Source organism: Etheostoma cragini, chromosome 23 (genome assembly GCF_013103735.1).
Source record: "Etheostoma cragini isolate CJK2018 chromosome 23, CSU_Ecrag_1.0, whole genome shotgun sequence".
Lineage (NCBI taxonomy): Eukaryota > Metazoa > Chordata > Actinopteri > Perciformes > Percidae > Etheostoma > Etheostoma cragini.
Genome location: NC_048429.1, coordinates 1,032,473 through 1,040,028, shown reverse-complemented (window position 1 = coordinate 1,040,028; position 7,556 = coordinate 1,032,473).

Below are 7,556 nucleotides of genomic sequence, written 5' to 3'. Positions count from 1 at the left end.
ACACACACACACACACACACACACACACACACACACACACACACACACACACACACACACACACACAGTCTGTTGCTAATGGACAAAAACAAACACACTACCAAATACACACACTTTCCAACAAACACTATCATGTGTGAATCAGCCCAGAGCTACGATGCCCCCCCCCAAACCAACGGCGTCGCCCAGCCTGTAAAACCTGAACCACATCAGTCCGCCGTAAAACCTGAACCACATCGGCCCGCCTCAGAGGTTTGACAGCTCAATGCTTATTTTTTGGGATTAGACAAAAGTAGAAGACGCGGATTTTATTAAATGTCGTCTCTTCTCTCCTCTATCACAAAAAGGCAAAAAAACTGAAAAATTCCGCCCAAAAAAATAGTAAATATCATAATATCAAATATCATAAATATCATAAATGACATTTTTAGTAATACCGGCAGATATTAGGCTTTTCCCAAACTATCGGCATTCATAATGGCAGCTACTTTAAAAAAAAATCTTTTATTATTTATTTAACAGAATCATTGTGATTTTAAATGACACAGACAACTATTTTGGGGGGGGAAAAACAACGGCCCCGGTGTGTAGCTGCTTACCAATCCAAACACCCCAAAAATATAAATATTCAATTTGAAATGATTTAATAGCAAAGAATAAAAGGAAATAGTTCCATCTTAGCATCTGGAACAAGGGAATAATAACAGAAAATGTCATTAGACTAAAAGGCATAAATCTTGTCTAAATGCTCGACTCCATTTAGATTCTACTCCAAAAACCAATTCTCGGGGATGAACGTGTGCCTCGTTCATTCATAAATTAAACCTCCATCTTGTTTGTAGTTCTTTAGGATGCAGAACACCGCCTGCAGTGATGCAACCTCGACATAAGGAGCAGCAACTCGCAGCCGGCACATGATGATCTTACACAGGGAGTGTCCTTCCTTTGGCTGATGGTGGAGCTGTGTGTGTGTGTGTGTGTGTGTGTGTGTGTGTGTGTGTGTGTGTGTGTTACACGCAGGGACTATGTCGTGGCTTACCGAGCTCACACCGATGCTGCTTTTAAAGTCAGAAGACTACATTTTGACATTCGTTTTGAGATGGATAACCTTGAAAATGGGATGAGTTAACCCTCGTGTTGTCTCCCCGTCAAAATTGAAAATCAACACTTTTGTTAAAGCTTTTTATTGATGTTTTTAACTTTTGACACTTTTTTCATCACTTTTGACACTTTTCTCAATATTTCTTTTTTTTTTTTTCAACATTACGTCACACTAACTCTTTAGTTTCAAAGTTATATCGGAATTTATGGTCAATAAACCTAATTTATAGGAAATTATACCTAATGTTTGAGTTACAAAAAGCAGAAATTAGGAATTATTGAGACTAAAATTAAAGGAATGTATGTTGATGGATAATCACAGCCTGGAATATGTCAACTTTTACTCAATACTATTTCAAAACCATGTTTTTTTGAAAAAAATGGAATTGAAAATTGAATATGACACCCCAAAATTAATGAAAGTAGAGATTTGTACTTGCCAAGAGGGTTATGTGGAATCACTCTGGGTAATTATAATTGGGTAGTATATTGGGTAAAATAACCTTAATATAGAAAAGCGGGTCAATTTGACCCGAGGACAACATGAGGGTTAAGCCATGTGACCATGCTGCGAGGCCTTAAATCAGCCCGGGGAATCCGGACTGGGATTACAACTCACAGGGTTCACAACCCAGAGTTCCCAGCTCGCTGCAAATGGGTCCCCATTCCCATCGGTTCCAGTCCTCTTCAGGACACTATCAAACTCACAGACATGGCTAGGTAGGGGTGGGACTCACCAGACAGATGCTTACGCCATGATACAATATTATTACGATTTTAAGACATATTGAAATATTCTGCGATTATAAAACCTTTTTCCAACTTCTGATTTTTTCCCCAATTTCAAATGACGTCCCCAAAAAACTAAAAAGAATTTTTTTTCAGCTTGTTCCTATGTTCACTTCAATGGTATTGCTGCAAAATAGGACAAACTGACCAACACATATATATATATTTTAATGTTTTTTCCAACGTTATTTGATATTTCTAATGTTGACATTTTCAGCATATTTCCAAGGCCCATTTTTTGTGATGAAAAAAACCTGAAAACGGATCAAATTTGACCAGAAGGAAGGACAACATGAGGGTTAAACATGGCACACCAACCTGGTCCTTTAAGGTCATTAATCTTCAGATCCTGCTAGACCCTTGTATGGTATTTGGGTCAAATCGACACATTTTAAACTTTTACAACAAGAAAAATGGAACAAGTTCAATTTTTCCTACCTGGAAATCAACGACCTTTCTTTATTTTCTGTGATATATAAGTATTCTGGATATGACCACTTATGTTTTTCCAAGATAAGAATGATCACATAGTGGATTTTTAACATGAATTATAACCTTATGATAAAAAACAAACCCCACTTCCATGTTTAATAGTGTGCTAGTAGAGACTGATGCATTCCCTAAACATAGATGTTATCTCAGCTGGTGGAAATGGAGATAAAGATGATATTTGTTGATAGTTTAGGAAGTAAAATCTGATTTCAGAATTGTTTTTAAAACCCCAAATAAGTCAGTTTGACCCGAGGGACGCGAGAGGGTCCCGAAGGTGAAGACAACACAAGGGTTAAAGGACAAAACACTCCTCTGAAGTGCACCCCCCCCCCCCCCCCCCCCCCCCCTTGTACAGTAGGTGAAACCTTCAGTGTCTCCGGTAACAAGTGCACACAATAGACTTAAGCAACTAATTAAAGGCTTTGTGTGAAACTAAATGGAAGTGGAAGACGCCTGCGAGGATCATTAGACGGCGGACCGTTGTAGCTCTCCGCCCCCCGCTCCGGTTTTTTTGCGTCTCTTTTCATATTTTCTACTCTTTGCCGAGCGAAGCGGCGGCCTTTCATTCCCGGGATGATTGGTCGTTCTCTAAAGACGGCGGCGCCTCACATCCCCGAAACAGGACCGACCGACCGACTGGCGTGACCCTGAATTAACGGAGAGAGACGGAGGCAGCCGGTTGCTCAATGGCGCTCCACGCCTCCCGCTCCATATCCATCATTATGATGTGTGTGTGTGTGTGTGTGTGTGTGTGTGTGTGGCCATCAGCAGGCGCGGCCATGAGGTTAAAGACCATCTGGGGTAGAGTACATGACGCCTGATGGTTCAGAATCAGGATCAGGAATACTTCACTGATCCCTGAAGGGAAACTCTGTGTCTGCAGTTGCACAAATAGTAGAAATATAAATATAAGGAGTGTGGATATTTACATAGTTAAAAGGAATATGGTGATACAGTATTTACATTATTAACATAATTAAGGTGTTGCGATGGTGAAAAGTAATATTAGTTGCAGTTGAGTTTTGCACGCATTACAAGCCAGTGTTATTGCACAAAACAGATGATATTGTCCAGTTTTAACCTCTCTAAGTGTGTGTCTGTGTGTGTGTGTGTGTGTGTGTGTGTGTCAGACACTCAGAGGGAGGAGTTATAAAGTTTGATGGCCACAGGCAGGAAGGACTTCCCGTGACGCTCTGTGGTGCATTTTGGGAGAATGAGTCCATCACTGAAAGTGCTCCTGTGATTGAGCAGCGAGCCCTGGAGCGGGTGCGAGACATTGTCCAACAAGAGGACATGTAGTCTGGACAGCGTCCTCCCTCTCTGACACCACCCGACAGAGAGTCCAGATCCAGATCTCTGGCCTTGCGGATCAGTTTGTTGAGTCAGAGGGAAGACGCTGCGCTCTGGCGAGTTTTTGGAGAAGACGCTGAAAAAACTGACTCACAAATTGTCCCATCAATGAGACGACGTGGTCCGAGTTGATGCGATATGATGTCTCCCCGCTCCGGGTTTGTAATGTCGTGGAAGACAATTTGCAAAATGTTTTTGTTTTGCACGAAAAGCTCATCTTGGTAGGAAAAAAGGAAAACAGCCATTTAGATTTCAGCGGCACGAGATGTTGCCTTTGAGACGGGAGGTTTCTCATCATGCCGTAAATCAGAGTTTCTCTACAAAATATATTCAAAGATCTAGTGACGGCTGACTGATAACGTCCGATAACGGGCCTCATTTCATTCCCATCACTGTGAAATGTCTTTGTCTTTTACAACGAGCGGGTTTCTAAACCCTCGTGTTGTCTTCGGGTCAAATTTGACCCATTTATATCCAAAATAAAGGAAGTCAAAATACGGGTGAAAAATGTTGGAAAAAATGACAAAAACAGGAGAAAAAAAATCAAAAATACAAAAAGAAACTTATTAAAAAATTGTGTAAAAAGAAAGAAAACGTTGAGATAAGGGGAACAACTTTTTCACGGTCGGCCCAGAGGAACAGCGCCCCCTACTGGCCTGAGTAATTACGACGGGAATATATATATATATATTTTTGTCATTTCTCTCTTTTTAAAGTCTTCTCAGAAAAGCCTTTGAAAGATGAGACAGACTTACAAATGCAAGAATGATGCATTCATGCACAATTGAAAGAAATGCCTGATATCCCCGACTTCCCTGATCGGAGAAATGAAATGCTGTGTGCAGCCAACTTATTGGTCCCCCCCCCCCCCCAATCGCCAGACCGTCCTCCACAGCGCTGCAGAGGAAGGTCTGGCTAGTCCACACAGCATTCCTGGATTGGAGAAAAACCATGCTGCGTTTTAATGGCATTTCTTTAAACCAATCACAGTCGTCTTAGCGCCAGACGGCGCCACGGTGCCCCTGTCGGTACACGATCTCTTCTGCGCATGTGCAATATGTTCACGCACGCGCAGATGACATCGTGATGAACGAGGATTTACGACACTGCACAATCTGTTCCCATAGACAGTTGAAGAAAGTCTGTTCGCCTCCACCGGGAAGCTAACGTTAGCTTAGCTAACAGCTAGTTCGGCTAACCGCTAGCTGAGACAGCATGTAAAAGACCCTCAAACCTGAAAATAACCATTCAAATATATAACAGCTGTTACATCAGTTCTACTTGTGCTCATTTAAAACACCATCACTTACTACTTGTCTTTATTATTACTGCAAAGTCTTAGTTTAGCCGGAGCTGCTTTCCCCGCCGTTTAGTTTGAGTAACGTTGTTGTAAGCTGAATCAAGCTATCAGCTAGCGGTTAGCTAAACTAGCGTCGTTAGCTTTCCGGTGGAGGCTAACAGCAGAACCGCTACTGTGGAACAGATGGTGCAGTGCCGTAAATCCTCGTACATCGTGATTATCATCTGCACGTGCGCGATCATATTGCACACGCGCAGGACGGATCGCGTACCGACAGAGTCCTTCCTAAAATAAAATGTTTCTACGCCGAAACAAGGAGAGGAAACACGACAAAAACAACAGCAAACAAGACACACAGAAACAGACCAACAAGCGTCATTGACAGGGAGGTCGGCATAAGGCAAAAGGGACCAAACACACACACACACACAGACAGACACACACACACACACAGACAGACACACACAGACACACACACACACACGAGAAGGCCGAGTCTACAGGTCTACATGGACTTCAGAGATTCAGCAACGCTGAGCCAGGTGTCCAAAGTGAGAGCTTTGTCCACAGAGGACAACCTTTGCAAAGCTGCATCCACAGAGGGGGGGGGGGGAGAGAGAGAGAGAGAGAGAGAGAGAGAGGTCAGTAATCAGTGAGACCGTCTCCCGGCCAGCAGCAGCTTAATGACACCAACACATCAACAGCTGGACAAACACAACGCAGCAAAGCTCGTCTGCACACACACACACACACACCAGCATCCTCCGTCAGCTGCTGCAGACAGACACACACACACACACACACACACACACACATTTTATGTTAGCCTAGCATTTAAAATCAGCCTCTTTGGGTTTCATAGAGCTGATCATGTATTGATGAGTCCATTGAACAAACGGTCCTGATGTTTTTCCCATGCAGACCAAAGTGTTTTTTTATCAAATGATGCATTTTTGTTGCCCTTTTTGTTGCATTCTTGCCCTTTTTGTTGCATTTTGTTGCCTTTTTGTCGCTTATTATGATCCCACTTCTCAATTTAGGCTCAGAACCCTTTTGCCTATGTCCAATGGACATCAAATGTCGGCTTTTTGGTCGTCTTTTTATTGCATTTTTGCCCTTTTGTAGCCTTTTTTTGCATTTTTGTCGCCTATTTTGTCGCATTTTTGTTGTATTTTTCGCCCTTTTGGTCGCATTTTTGCCATGATGTGCATTTGGGGAAAAATTATAAGTTGGAAAAAAGGTAATAAATTGCAAAATATCGCAGAATATTGCAATATTTTTAAATCACAATAATATTGCATCGTGGCAAAAGTATTGTGATAATATAGTATATAGTAGATTTTGGATATCCTAATATCGTAATATGTCATAAGTGGCGTCTTTTCCTGGTTTTAAAGGCTGCATAACAGTGCATTTAATATTATTATTATATATAATATTACAATTATTAAATATATAAACAAATTGGTCACATTTTATAGATTTTGGATATCGTAATATGTCATAATTGGTGTCTTTTCCTGGTTTTAAAGGCTGCATTACAGTAAATATAATATTATATATATTATAACAATTATTCAGTATAGAAACAAAAATGGTCCAATTGGACCCTCGGACAACCCAAGGGTTAAAATCGGTCTCTGCTGCTCCATGTTGCAGTGATTTAAACACAGGAAGAGGCTGCTGGAGCTCCGAGGTCAGAGGTCAGAGGTCAGAGGTCAACACCATCACTCACTCTCAGCTTGTCTGTGTGTGTTCCAGTTTGTGTGTATTTGGTGTGTATTTTTCCAGCCTTTGCAGCAGATGTGACGTCCACGGTGTGGAGTGCACGTGAACCTCGTGTTGTCTTCACTTTTATCGTCTTTATCTCCATTTCCAACAGCTGAGATAACTTCTATATTTAGGGAATGCATCAGTCTCTACTAGCACACTATTAAACATGGAAGTGGGGTTTTATCATGAGGTTATAATTCATGTTAAAAATCATAGTTATAAGCTTATAATTCATGTTAAACATCCACTATGGAAACAACATAAGTGTCATATCCAGAATAATGTTGTGAATTGAGTCAGGAATACATGTTTATCACAGGAAATAAGGAATGGACGCTGATTTTTTGGGTAGAAAAAAAACTGTTTTGTCCAAAAACAATTGGAAATGGGTCAATTAGAGCCAAATACTAAACAAGGGTTAAAAGCAGGAAAAGACTCCACTTACGGCGTATTAGGACGTTAGGATATCCAAAATCTAAGACAATATCTAGTCTCATATCACGATATCGATGTACTGCCCAGCCCCACACACACACACACACACACACACACACACACACACACACACACACACACACACACACGCTCACACACGCTCACACACACACACTTTCTAGGAGCTCTACCAGTTTTTTGTAGCTGCCAAATCAAACAATGCGGCTGAACACATGCTGCAGTAAAATCTGATCCAGCACCAGCAGACGGTCAGTAGTGGACCCCTGACGTCCATCTGGTAGACCGCCCCCCCCCC